At 37.2% G+C, this 13,837-nt stretch overlaps 1 protein-coding gene and 1 long non-coding RNA gene across 4 annotated transcripts in view; one reads left to right on the forward strand and one right to left on the reverse strand.

Annotated features, from left to right (window-relative positions):
* LOC136024893 (uncharacterized) overlaps window positions 1–13,361 on the reverse strand; it is a 38,769-nt gene extending 25,408 nt beyond the window's left edge. Inside the window, exon 1 of one of the 3 annotated variants that reach the window (XM_065700430.1) lies at window positions 13,086–13,361. The gene's annotated coding sequence lies outside the window, so the exon portion shown is untranslated. Of the gene's footprint in view, window positions 1–7,853; window positions 7,946–13,085 lie in introns of those variants that run through there. The other 2 variants (XM_065700432.1, XM_065700431.1) reach the window with 2 other exon arrangements.
* LOC136024894 (uncharacterized) lies at window positions 2,492–13,181 on the forward strand. Its single transcript, XR_010616951.1, has 2 exons — window positions 2,492–2,596; window positions 12,929–13,181. It is a non-coding gene; the product is annotated as an uncharacterized LOC136024894 (long non-coding RNA).
* Window positions 13,362–13,837: the final 476 nt, after the last annotated feature.

Below are 13,837 nucleotides of genomic sequence, written 5' to 3' on the forward strand. Positions count from 1 at the left end.
TCTAGTAACTAATTCTCCAGGGATATTGGGTGTTTCAATCCCCTACAGTTATGTATTTTTTCTACTATGGGTTAAAACTAAATGTTGCTTTAAAACTCAATCAAAAGGCACTGTTTGTATTGCTTGTTGCCAATAAGATATCACAGCAATTTCTTAAGAACGACTGAGGGTATTAAGTAAAAAATTTCGTGCTACTACTATTAATACATCTTCTCTTGTAATTTAACTTAATTAAAAGAGTGTAAGTGTATTCAGGCTGCCAAACAGTATAGATAGAATTTTTTGAGAATTGTATTAAGTTTTATTTTTCAGGTCCACTTGAAGAGGTATGAAACTAAATCCAACAGATTGTTAAAGGGGGATATGTTGTTATAACATTTTTGAACAATTTCCTCCAGCATGCAAATAGCAAGCCAAACTATGGATTCTTATAGAAAAAAACTGAAAAGATATATGATATTATTTATTTTTCCATAACAAAATATTATATCAATAAAAAACGAACCGAAATTAATTTAAAAAACTGTTTCTTATAAGATAAGCTTGTCAAAAAAAAGTAAAGAGCTCCATTAAACCAAAAATGAGCAGAAATAAAGCTAAATAATCCTCCAAGCGTAAAACTACCAAAATTCACCATCAATAAATAAATGAAACTCAAAACGAACAAAATTACAATAAATAACCCAGTCAAATTTAAAACAAGCAGAATTAACAAGAGTATGCCTTCTCAAGATCTGAAGAAAATTAAATGAATAAGTATTGACAGTTTAATACAATAATTATTTTTATATATTATTTTATAATATAATTACTTAATAATTATGATTCCTTAAAGTCTAAATATTTTTGAATTTATTAAAGTTAAACTGAAAATGACTGCTGGTTATTGCGGGGTTCCTTGTCGAAAAATTACAACGCTAATGGAAATACGAAACAGTTTGAGCCCTTTGTGAAAAATTCCTCCATTTTGCGATTTTGATACAGCACGCCTGATGAGGCACGAAGATTTTTTCTGTGGCTTTTTTTATGCATCTGATTATTTTGAAAGTTTTGAAAATGAAATAGACCTAAAATTAAAGAAAAGACTTTTTTTTATCCTGACTAAACTTACTTGACATTTGAACAAATTTATCATTCAGCTTACATTTTTAATAGTTATAACTTTTTCCCGTGCTGACTTATAATGTGCTTAGGGTAGGTACCAATCAATTACAAATTGAAATTATCGCAAGATCTGTTGTTAAAGAAAGGAGGAAAAACAATGTCTGGTGTAAATTATTCAATAGAGTCTATTTTAAAATTTTTACAACGGGGTATCAGAGGATATTAATCCAGACCATAAATCAAGAGGCTTCATATACGTTTGGCGTGGTACTCCTTTGAAATATTTACAGCTAGTCAGTAAAATCCTGACCTCAAGAACTATAGTTTGGCTGGTTCACTATATAAATTGACTATTCAAAAATATAAGAACTAATACGATTGCAAGATGAAAATACTGACACCAGAACCACTGAAACTTCAAACTGCAAAAATATTATTTATGGTCAATTTCACCCACTCAATTTCTAGACTAATGAAAAAGATTAACTAGAGAAATAAAATTGTGTAATAATTACCACTACTAGTACCTCTAAAACTACTGCTTCTGTAACCCGTAATACAAAGACTGAGGATATTGAAATGAACATGAACTTACAATGAACTTACACTAAGTAAGTTAGAAAGACGCGTTTTTTCTTTAATTTTAAAGCTATTTAGTTCTCAATACCATTAGAAAAATCATACTGGCAAAGAAAAAATTATATTTGCCTCATCAGGGATGTTGCATCAAAATCCTGAAATGGAGGAATTTTTAGAAAGCAATATCATTGGGTCCATGTGCCTACAGCATTGTTATATGGTCTAAGGCCCAAGGCAAACTTGGTTGTTTTTTTACCAGACGCTTTTGTGTTGTTGAATTAGTAAGAATTAGTTACATGTACAAGCATTGTGCAGGGGGGGGGGCAGTTAAACTACAGACTAATCTGAAAACCAATTGGTAGAAATTGTCTTAACATAAATTACTCAAAGAGAGTGTAGAATACATTGTTGAATCTTTGCTAAAAATCTTTCAAAGCTCTATAGACCAAGGTGCAGCACCATCGAGTTGTTCCAAAGAAATTCTGTCCCCATCAACAAGAAAGGTGGAAGAGCAAAAGGAGGAAACTACCGACCTGTGTGCCTGACATTGCTTGTCAGTAAGCTTTTTTGAGAATGGGTTTGAGATTAATCATATTCTTTTTTCTTTTTTTTGAGGATTTATCATATTGCTCTGCACCCATGACCAATATGGGTTCCTACGAAACAAAAGCTGTACAATACAATTAAAAGAAACGTTCGATGATTCAACATGAGCCCTGGAAGACCCTCTAAAAACTCAACTCTATACAGTATCTGCATACACAGTTCTGCAGAAAGAGAAAAGAAAAGAACCATAACATTTAAAATATGTATTCTATTCAGTAAGTTTGTATTCTTTTATCAGAGGAGGAGGCTCCTCTGATTTGTCGGGGGAGGGGGCTAATATTCATTACTTTGTATCCTTTTATCAGAAGTTGAAGTTGAAGTTGAAGGAATTATGCTCTCCTCTGTTTACCACTTAAGAGCCTTCTTTGTAGAATCTGGAACTCCAATAACTGATTTCAAAGTCTAAAGTCTTGGTGGATTTCTTCTAAGTACTTTGTAACAAGTTGAAGTATCTGCACTTTGTCTTCTGATGTAGTGAGACCACCCAGAATATGATATACACTTGGCTTAATGCTTCTTACACGAAAAAATTCCACCATTTCCTTCCTTTCACTCGCATATCTATCACACTCGAGAAGTAAATGCTCAATAGTTTCTTCAACGTCACAAAATTCACATCTTTCTGAAGCTCCTTCAAACCTTGCTTTATAACTTCGAACCCCAGCATGACCAGATCTGAGTCTAAATACGATTCTTGATTGCCATCTATTCAAAAATTTATATATTACAACTTCTCTCTTGCGCCTCTCCTTTGTAGTTACAAACAAATTTCCTGATAAGTTCAGGTTATCCTGGAAGCTTTGATCGCGGATTGTTTTAATCATTTGCTCTATTAGAGTTGCAATTCTTGGAGTAGGAACATCCAACTCACTCTGACCTTCTAGTGCGGCAGTTTTGGCTTCTCTATCTACTCTCTCATTCCCTTTAATTCCCACATGGGCGGGAACCCACTGAAACGAAATCTTCCTTCTTTTTAACATCCCTAACAATTTTTGGTAGCAAGCCACTATTTCTCTTGATGGATCTCTAGACCTTCCAAAATTTTTTAATGCTTCCAAGACACTCATTGAGTCAGAACATATCAGAATGTCCTCATGGTCTTCCATACTTTCTGCAAACTCCAATGCTTTCAAAATGGCATATGCTTCAGCAACAAACACTGATACCTCAGGGTACAATTTATATTTTCTGACAACTTTCATTTTTGGAATCCAAAATGCAGCACCAACAGCTGTAGGGCTCTCCAACTTCGAACCGTCAGTATATATTTCAATGTAATTTTTATACTTGTCGTTTAGCATTATTTTGAGTTCCATGTCCATATCACGTTCTTTTGTAGGAAACAATAGATTGCATTTTGGCTCGATTATTTCCCAAGGAGCAATATCAGGAACTTCACATATGCTTAAAAATTCTGAAGTTTTTAAATTTACATCTTTGGATGCTGAAATTTCTGAAGCCTTTTCCCAAAAATTAAGTTGATTTCTAACCTTCTTTGGATTCTTGGTGCATGCTCTTCCTGTCTTTATGATCCGTGATTTCACAGGATGATTTTTACCCGCGAGCAATATTCTTCTAATGTATCTCAAAAAGGCTATGTTTCTTCTCGATTCAAGGTCTTCTAAGCCACTTTCCGATAGTAAAAAGGGAATTGGAGTCGTACTTCTACCTCCGTAAGCAGTTCTGATAGCTGAGTTTTGCAAGACATCCAGCTTACTCAAAAGTGATGGACTAGCAGATCCATATATCACCACAGCGTATTCTAATTTAGCTCGAATGTATTTTACATAAAAATCCAATAGCAGATCAGGGTGTAAACCATACATGGCAGCTGTAATTCCCTTTAAAATGTTCAGACGTTTCATGCAAGCGGTCTTTAATGATTGTACATGGCTATTCCAGCTTAACTGCTTATCAAAAACGCATCCCAGTATCTTTGATTCATTGACATATTCTATAGGTTGCCCATATATATGAAGCAATGGGGGTACCAGTATCTTTTTTCTTGTGAATATCATAGCTTTAGTTTTATTAGGTGAGAATCTAAGGTCAATATCATCTGCCCATCTTTGCAGCTGTTCCAAAACAGACTCCATAATCATGTGAATCTCTTCCATAGAGCGGCCCAACACCCAGACATTGTTATCGTCTGCAAATATACAGCCTTTTTCAGCACTCTCTTCTATTGGGATATTATATTCTTCAATATTGTAGAGGTCCGGCCCCAAGGCAGACCCTTGGGGGACGCCTCGCTTAATTTCTACTATAACATCTGATAGTTCACCCTTAACTCTGACTTTGATGGTCCTCTGCTTCATATAATCTTCAACAAATGCAATTAAACTTCCCTTAAAACCAGCTTCAATTAGACCAGACAAAATTTGTCTATGGACTATATTGTTGAATGCACCTTCAACGTCTAACATAACCAATAACATTATCCAATTGTTTTGCATTGCGTAAAGTGCGTCCTGCTTTATGCAATTAAGGCAGTCAATAGTGCTCCTCTTCCGTCTGAAGCCACATTGAATATCCTTCAGCAATTTCCTTCTTTCAATCTCAAAATTAAGCCTTTTCTTGACAATCCTTTCATAAACCTTGCCTAAAACAGGCAAAAGTGATATCATTCGGTGATTTTCTAATTTGGATAGATCTTTGCCACCTTTTGGTATCATAACAGCTTCAGCATACTTCCATACTGTAGGAAATTTGCCTTGAGACCAGGCAAGGTTCAATATATCTAGTAGAGCTGAGGTCCAATTTGGTGGTAATGATCTAACAAAATGCGGATGAATAAGATCAGGGCCTGGAGAGGTAAGTGGTAAACCCTGGATTATATCTTCAAGCTCTTTGAGTGTGAGAGGCTGGTTATATTCTTCCTTTCCACCTTGAGAGGAGAGAAATTTAATTTTCCTTTTAATCCTTTGGCTTTCGACATCGTTAGGATCTGCCTTTCCAATGGATTTAATTAAATGGGCGGCACCAGCATTTGCTTTCTCTTTGTCTTCTACCAGTGCTTTATCTTCAAATATTAAAGGTGGGTTCTGTCTAGGGGCGGGCATCTTGTTTGATATACTCTTAATGAACTGATAGACCTTGCTTGCTGGCTTTCTAAAGTCTAATGATGCTAAAAACAAATTCCAGGCTTCTCTTTTGGACTTTAACACAGTTCTTTTAAAACTTGCATAAGCTTTTTTATATTCAATAAAATCTGAGAGAGAATTATATCTTCTGTACAGCATACGTTTTTGGCAGACCTCTTTCTTTGCATTCAGACACTCCTCATTCCACCAAGCAGACTTTTTTCTTTTTGAAAATCCAACGGGACCAAATGGTACTATTTCTTTAGCTGTGCAAACAAGATGGTCTTGAAATGCTTCTATTTTCTTATCTATTTCTGCTTCCCCCTCAATAACAGCTCTGATATTGACATCCTTCAGCTTAGCAGTTAGATCATCCCAATTGACATTTCCAGTTCTGAACTTATCTCTTCTTTCATTAATTCCAGTAGGATATTTACTGCCTATTTCCACAATCACTGGGTTATGATCACTATGGAGAACAAGGTCCTGTAAAATGTCAACAACTAATGAGCAGGAAATTCTTGGGTTAGCCATAACCAAATCGATGGTTGTAGAGTCTCCTGTTTGAGGATTTATTCTGGTAGGTAATCCTTTAGGAGTTGACAGAATCATATTGGTAGATAGGAGTGTAGCTTCAATACTCCTACCTGATTTATTTATCACATTACATCTGCACCATAAATTACTATGGGCATTAAAATCTCCTAAAATGATGATATCATCTGAATTTGGTATTTGTTGATAAACTTCCTCTATTATTTGGCCAATTATTCCATTAGATCCTGAAGGGTTGTATATATTAACAATATACAATCCCTTTCCTCCTGGTAGAACTAGCTTAACCGCCATCAATTCTATCCTGTCCCCCACTTCTTCATCCAATTCTAATTCAATTTCAGTAAAATGAAAATTCTGTTTGATTCCAATCAACACTCCTCCTTTACTGGTGTGGATTCTGTCTTGTCTGATCACATTGTACCCATGGAATTCTGGTTTTATATGGGGCTTTAACCAAGTCTCCTGAATACAAAATATATCAATTTTATTTTCTAGGCAACTCATGAGAAACAAATCCTTCTTTTCTTTCATAACTGAACATGCATTCCAAGAAATTATTCTCATGTTCATGGTTGTGTTGGTGCAGCTGACCCTATCATCATCTCTACTTGGCACACATCAGCAATATCTTTCATTTCTAATTTGCATATTTTCATTGTTTCTACAAAGTTACAAAGCTTCTTGATTTTTTCATCTAGTGAGAGAGATCCAATATTCAACATGTCTTGGGATAATAGCAGTCCTACTACAATTGTTTTAGTAGTATTCCTGACAATTTCATCTCTTAACTGACTCATTGTTCTATTGACAATGATGGACTCTGGTTTTAGCGTTCTAGAAGCTTCATTTTGCACTATCTGTGCATAACTTTTATATGCTACTCTGGCTCTACTATATCCCATCTGATACTTTTCTGCTACCATTAATATTTCCCTGTTTTCCCTTCTAACAGGACAAGCTGAGGATGTAGTTGAATGTCTACCCTTGCAATTAGCACAACAGTACTGCCTAGCTGGATCATTAATTTCTTTGTCTTTCAATGAGCATTCTTTTGAAAAATGATTGCCTGAGCATCTCAGGCAGGTAAATTCTTTTGCTCTGCAGTCTTTCTGTAAGTGTCCATAACGTTGGCATTTATAGCATTGCAACACCCTTCGATTATATATAAAAACTTCTTTTTTTCTTCCTGAACACCACACATTTGGGGGAAGAAATGGGCTCTCAAATTCCACCAATACAGAATAGCTGTTCTCCAGCTTTTTATCTTCACGATTATATCTTTTTTGGCGCAACACTTCAATTATTGGGAATGGTAAGTCAATGCTTTCTTTAATTTGTTCATCAGTCAGGTATAAAGGAATTCCTTTGATGATGCCCCTGCATGTTTTTGGCTTTCTTGCTGTCCTAACAGATACATTTGCAACTCTATCTATCTGCATACATTCCTTGGCATCTTCATCATTTTGTAGGAACATAATCATTTTTGTTCTATCATGATTTATCTCAAATTCAAATTTTTTAATCTTGGTCTTTTCCTTCAGAAACTTGGAAATCTCATAATCACCGCTAAACTTTTCATTGATATTGTTCACTTGAAGCAGGACTTGATTGTTAAAGATTTCTTGTTCTGGAATTTCCACCTGTGCTTTAGTGTGAGCTCTGATCTCTTGCTTTCTAGACTGTCTCACATCTGAAGTACCTGGTGATGCATTACACCACTTTTGTTTTTGTGTGTGGTTTGAAATGTCCATAAGGCCCTCAGCCACAGCTGGATTTATAACTAAACAATAACAAATACATGTGGTTGCATAATTTTGAACCCTGGATATATATGTATTAAACTGTGAGATAAAACTATTTTTCTTTGTTTTTTGCATTTTCTATGGTCTTGTGTTACCCTAGGTGTTGATTTAAGGGACCTACCTCAGTGCTGTGATTGATATATTTAGACTTTTGGGCAATTCATTTTAATTTCAATTCTCCAGGGAATTGCATATCTTCCCGTTCTTCATTAAGCGCTATCAGTGTTGAATTTTTCCGCCCAACGTTGCCGCTCATTCTGAAATTATGGCGTCCAATAGCTCAAAACGCCTAAAACCCGCAACACCCGAAAAAGGAGTCGATAAGTGTGCTGTCTCTGGTTGTGTTCTGAGTGAGTCCTCGCCAGCCATTCAGTGTGATGAATGTGATAAATGGCTCTGTGCAACATGTCTAGGAATGAGTACAGCCGAATACAACATTTTCTGCAAAATGAATGAAAGACTTGGAAGTATTTGGACATGCCCATTATGTAAAACAGGTTCCAGTAAGCCTGATGTTCCAAATATAGTGAAAAGCACTCTCGAATCCCATTGTAGTGAAATGCGTGACATGTTTGCTGGTTTCAGATCTGATATGCAGATTTCTTTGGACACTGTGAGGGTTCAGGTGGAAACGCTTGAGACGGCTATACAATCAAAGGTTTCCATAGATGATGTGCAGAAACTTGTGGAAAACTCTATAACTACCCGTCTCGAAACAGACGTCCGCAAAATAGTGAGACAAGAGCAAGACAGAAACAGAAGACGACTTAATCTGATTGCCTATGGCGTTCCTCTGCAAACCAACGATGTTCAGTTCATCTCAACTTACTTAAAAGATGAATACTCAATTAATGTCGGGGCTATTACTAACTTGAAACGTCTACCTAATGGTAAGAATGCAAATACCATAGACAGACCCAACCCAATCCTTTTTTCTATAAATGATTACAAAATAAAAATGGATATATTGAAGGCCTCAAGAGAGAGGAGGGGGAGTATCTCATTCTTTGCTGATGCATCCAATGAAGACCGCCAGAGAAGGAAAGAACTAATTGAAGAGATAAAGAGGCGTGCAGCAGCCGGTGAAAAAAACCTTGTCATCCGTGATGGCGCCATCGTGTCAAAAAACGTGATCCCCCGGGGGGATGGAGTCCTTCCCCCCCCTCGCTCGATGGTTCACTAGACTTACCCATATCCCTTGTAAATAGTGTAAATAATGCATCAAACCTAGCCAGAAAGACTTCTATAAGTTCAACCTTTGTTTCCGCGGCTTCGGTTTTGAGCTCTGTCTCTCCATCAAGTGCTGCATCTGATTCGTCTGAGACCAATTACGTCACTGCTAGTTCGGGCGACGAAAATCCATATCAGAGTTCAAAAGCCGGAACTAGCAACAGCCCAGTCGGCCAAAGAAAACGGACGCAACTAAGAATATTATATACAAACATTGATTCTTTAGTGCCAAAACTCTCAGAACTAAAAGTGTTACTTTATGAAAAGGATGTAGATGTTTTCTGTGTTTGTGAGGCGTGTCCTAAGAACTCTTTGACCAAATTGGAAGACGCACATATTCAAATCCCTGGATACTTACTCCTGAGCAACCTAGATAGTAACCTGTGTCGAAGAGGAGTGGCTATCTACACTAGGCTTGGAATTAAGGTAGATAAAATTGATTTTTCTATTTCTCAACCTACTAATACTTGGGTGGAACATGTATTAGTTAGACTTCTAATTGGATTTGAAATTGTGAATATTGGTGTGCTTTACCGTAGCCCATCAGCTCCAAACCAACTAGTATCTCACCAAGCAGTTTCTAACGTAATACAGATCTTATGTAATCTAAATTCATCACTTATGCTTTATGGTGATTTTAATATGCCAGAAGTTCGTTGGTCTGAAGGTATTGGGTACTCACCCCCTAATAGCCCCTCCTACACAACCATCCAAACCCTTGCTGACAAGTTCCTAACTCAGATAATAATGCAACCCACTAGATTTAGACATTCACAACAACCATCATTACTTGACCTCCTTATTACAAATGACCCTGAGAGGATTACTTCCACTTGTTACCTCCCAGCTATTGGTGCAAGTGACCACATATGTATAATGAATGACATTAATATCAACCATAGTCGTGATGGTAAACTTAAGAGAACTTTTACCAATTATGCTTTAACCCGTGAAGAACTAGCTAATATAAATTGGGATGAGGGATTATCAGATGAGACAGACATTGAATCTAGTTGGAATAGTTTTAAGTCTACTTTACTAGGTGCATGTAGGAAGCATACAAAGGTTTATTGGTCAGATAAACCAAAGACTCTTCCATACCTTCCCAGGAATATTAAGAAAATTATCAGAAAGAAAAATAGAGCATGGAATAAATACCTAAAATGCAAGTGTGACAACCATCACAACAAATTCGCCATGCTCCGAAACAAGCTGAGAAACATGACAAGAAAAGTTATCCAAGACCATGAAGAATCTATTGCAAATGAGTCAAAGAAAAACCCAAAAAAGTTCTGGCGCTATGTTACAGCTAACAACCCTTCCCGTCGACGCACCAACAGGCTAAAAAAATCAGATGGCTCCAGTACTACTGACCCGAAAGAAATCGCTGATTGCATGAATGCCAGCTTTTGCACAAACTTCACCTCTAAGCCACCTGACATTACACTCCCAACCATACCTCCTGTAACAGTACACAACCCAATGTCCCCTGTAATCATTACTCAAGAAGATGTATTTAAAATACTAAGAAGTTTAAACTCCAACAAAGCTGCTGGACCTGATAATCTCCACCCTCGGCTTTTGATAGAATCTGCTGCTCACATTTCCCTCCCCCTTTCCAGAATATTCAACATGTCCCTGGCCAAAAAGTCAGTACCAAATGATTGGAGAACAGCAAATATTATACCAATTTTTAAGAAAGGTGACAAGGATAACCCAGGAAATTATCGACCAATAAGCCTAACCTCAGCCATTTGCAAGATCATGGAAGGTATCATTAACCATGCTCTTATAAATTATTTAGAAGAAAATACACTTATTAGCGATAGACAACATGGATTTCGCAGGGGCAGGTCAATCGACACCAACTTTATTCAGTCATATGATCATGCAACTAAAATTTTGGATATGGGTAAACCGGTAGACATTATCTTACTCGACCAAGCCAAAGCCTTTGACAAAGTTGAACACTCATACCTGTTGCTGAAGCTTAGAGCTTATCAGGTGCATGAGGATGTGATTGATTGGATTGGAGCATTCCTAACTGGCAGATCTCAACGTGTCATGATCTACACTGATAATGGCGATCCAGTTTTCTCCTCCACTTCCCCGGTTATAAGCGGCGTCCCACAGGGAACCATCCTTGGGCCAACGTTGTTCAGCATATACATTAACGACTGTACAACTTATCTATGCAACCTTTTAACATTATATGCTGACGACTGTAAGCTCATTGGGCCTGCTGAAACTGAAGAAGAAAGAGCCTGCATTCAGCTGGACCTTGACAGGCTATCCTCTTGGTCATCAACTTGGGCCCTACAATTCAATGCAACAAAATGCAAGGTACTGCACTTAGGGCACAATAACCCCCACCATCCCTACCATATAGGGTGTGATCAGTTGGAAGCAGTTGCCGAGGAAAGAGACTTAGGCGTCATTGTGGACAAAGATTTAAAATTCCACAGCCACACTCAGGCTCAGGTTGCAAAAGCTAATCGAGCTCTCGGACTCATTAAGCGCTCTTTTGTAACCAGAAAGTCATGTGTGGTTATAAAACTTTATAAATCCCTTGTCCGTCCCCACCTTGAGTTTGGCTTGACTTTGGCCTTTCCCCAAAATAAAATGGACACAAGAGCCCTTGAAAGTGTCCAAAGGAGAGCAACCAAACTGGTCCGTGGCTTAAATAATGTCCCTTACCAGGATCGCCTAGGATCTCTGAGACTTCCAACCCTCACCTATCGAAGATATAGAGGAGATGTGATCATGGCACGCAAAATTTTCAAATCCGGTCACCTGAACCAGATCTTCACCCCCTCTTTGGCTAACAATTCAAGAGGTCACAGTCTTAAGCTTCACCTGCCTGGATGTCGGAGAAGGGAACGACGTGGTTTCTTTTCCATTCGGGTGGTCCCCCTCTGGAATAGCCTATCCGAGTCTACCATCCAAGCTGAGACACCCCACTCCTTCAAGGCTGGAGTCGACAGGGACTGGGAGAGGGCCGAGTGGAGGCTGGACTGGGAAGCTAAGCCAACATAATTACATCACTCACCACCAGCGAGAACTACAGGAGGATCTACCACCTTATCTCGCTGGCAAATGCGATTTAAGGTAATTTAAGGTAAGGTAATAACTTCATTAAGGTCACTTTCATTAAGGTCACTTTCACATTCATTCAGTGGATCTTCATCTTGAGGAAGAACCTCAAATTTGTTATGAGTTGGTATATTTGCATATACATTAGGAAATTGTGGCATTTGCTTTGGGACTTTTAGCATGGTTCTTGTTTGATTGTCCTTTTGGTAAATATTTTGCAGGTTGGGAATCATTCTAGGCATCTGTCCCTGGTTTGTAGTACCTGTTGCATATTGAATACTTGTTCCTGGGGCAGTTTGATTACTGGTTGACTGATTAGTCATATAAACTGGAAAAGGATAAAAAGGAACTTGCATGTTATGATTAACAAACTGACTTACTGGTAGTGTTAGAGGAATAGGTGATAGATTGTTCTGGTACATGCCCACTGGCAATGTCTCTTGGTTTGATGGTAAGCTGTTCTGAAGTATAGGCTGCATGACATTCTGTTGGTTCATGAGGAAAGAAGGGCTTAATGCTTCAAGTTCACTAGGTCCATTAACATTCATGGCTGGTGAGAGAAGAATTTGTCCAGGATCCATATCAGACCCTTTTTAGGTGCCTTAGCACCTGTTCCTCCTCACTTTAATAGCTCACTAGTACTCTTTTAATACACCATACAATCAAGTTTCTCAAATTCTCACTAAACAAAATAAGTCTAGGTATAAAATAATTTTAATACCACCTCAGCAACTCTTCATATTTCCAAATAGGCTAATTCTTCTAAAGTTAAAAGAAAGCCAAATCACAAGAAAGATACTTTGAATTTTCCCCCATAGTTCTGTATACATCACGTTTTTGTATTTTAAATTTCATTCCATCCTTTTATCAGAGTAATAACATTTGTCTTCTTTTGAAACTCAGCAAAAGTATACAGGATACCCTGACATCTAGGAAAAATTGAAGGCTTGATTTATAACAATCACTGGGTCTGAATACAGGCAGAATTATGAAAACTAGATTAAAATCTAAGAACAAACTATTTCCTTACCTGGATTTGATGTCTGCAACCGTGTAGGACTATTGCTGGTTTTTAATGTTTCTACTGAGGCAAGAAAAGCACACTGTTCCTTTTTCTGCTTTAAAATGTGATAATAAATATGAAATTACTGATTTCTATTATTTACATTTTGATTCCCTAATTATGTACACATCTGAAAACATCAACTCTTATCATGGCATTCGTTTTTAATGATCATTATTTACTCTTTCATTAGCTAATTGTTTACATAGAAAACATTCAAAAAACATACAAAAAGTAAAATCCGCACTAGATAAGGAAACATTTGACCTATTTAACGATTTTGCTTTTTGTTCATCTGCGTCACATGTCTTTGGGGAGAAAGCCAACCTTATCCCTTCGGGCAAGGGTTGTGTTATGCAAATCGTTTATTGTTTACGTGCAATATTTGTTATCAGGGAAGGGGTCGTGTTTTACTCATTAAATTCAAAAAGGGGAAAAGTATTTAGTTGAAGCTTTTGGGGAATGTTGAGAGGAGTCCTGAAATAAATCAAAACCACTATGTCCATGTAGGTTGTCAAAAGGGTGTTTTTCAAGAATGGCTTAGGGTATTACTGATATTTCCAGGGAAAGATAAGGTGGATGATAAATTGACCGAAAGGTGATATATCTCTAGTAGTAGTACTAGTAGTAATGCTACTACTGTGGTTATGGCAACTACTAAGGCTAAGAGATTAAGGTGAAAATTTCAGGGAATGTTGAGCGGATATTGAACTAAATTA

Source organism: Artemia franciscana, chromosome 3, assembly GCF_032884065.1.
Source record: "Artemia franciscana chromosome 3, ASM3288406v1, whole genome shotgun sequence".
NCBI lineage: Eukaryota > Metazoa > Arthropoda > Branchiopoda > Anostraca > Artemiidae > Artemia > Artemia franciscana.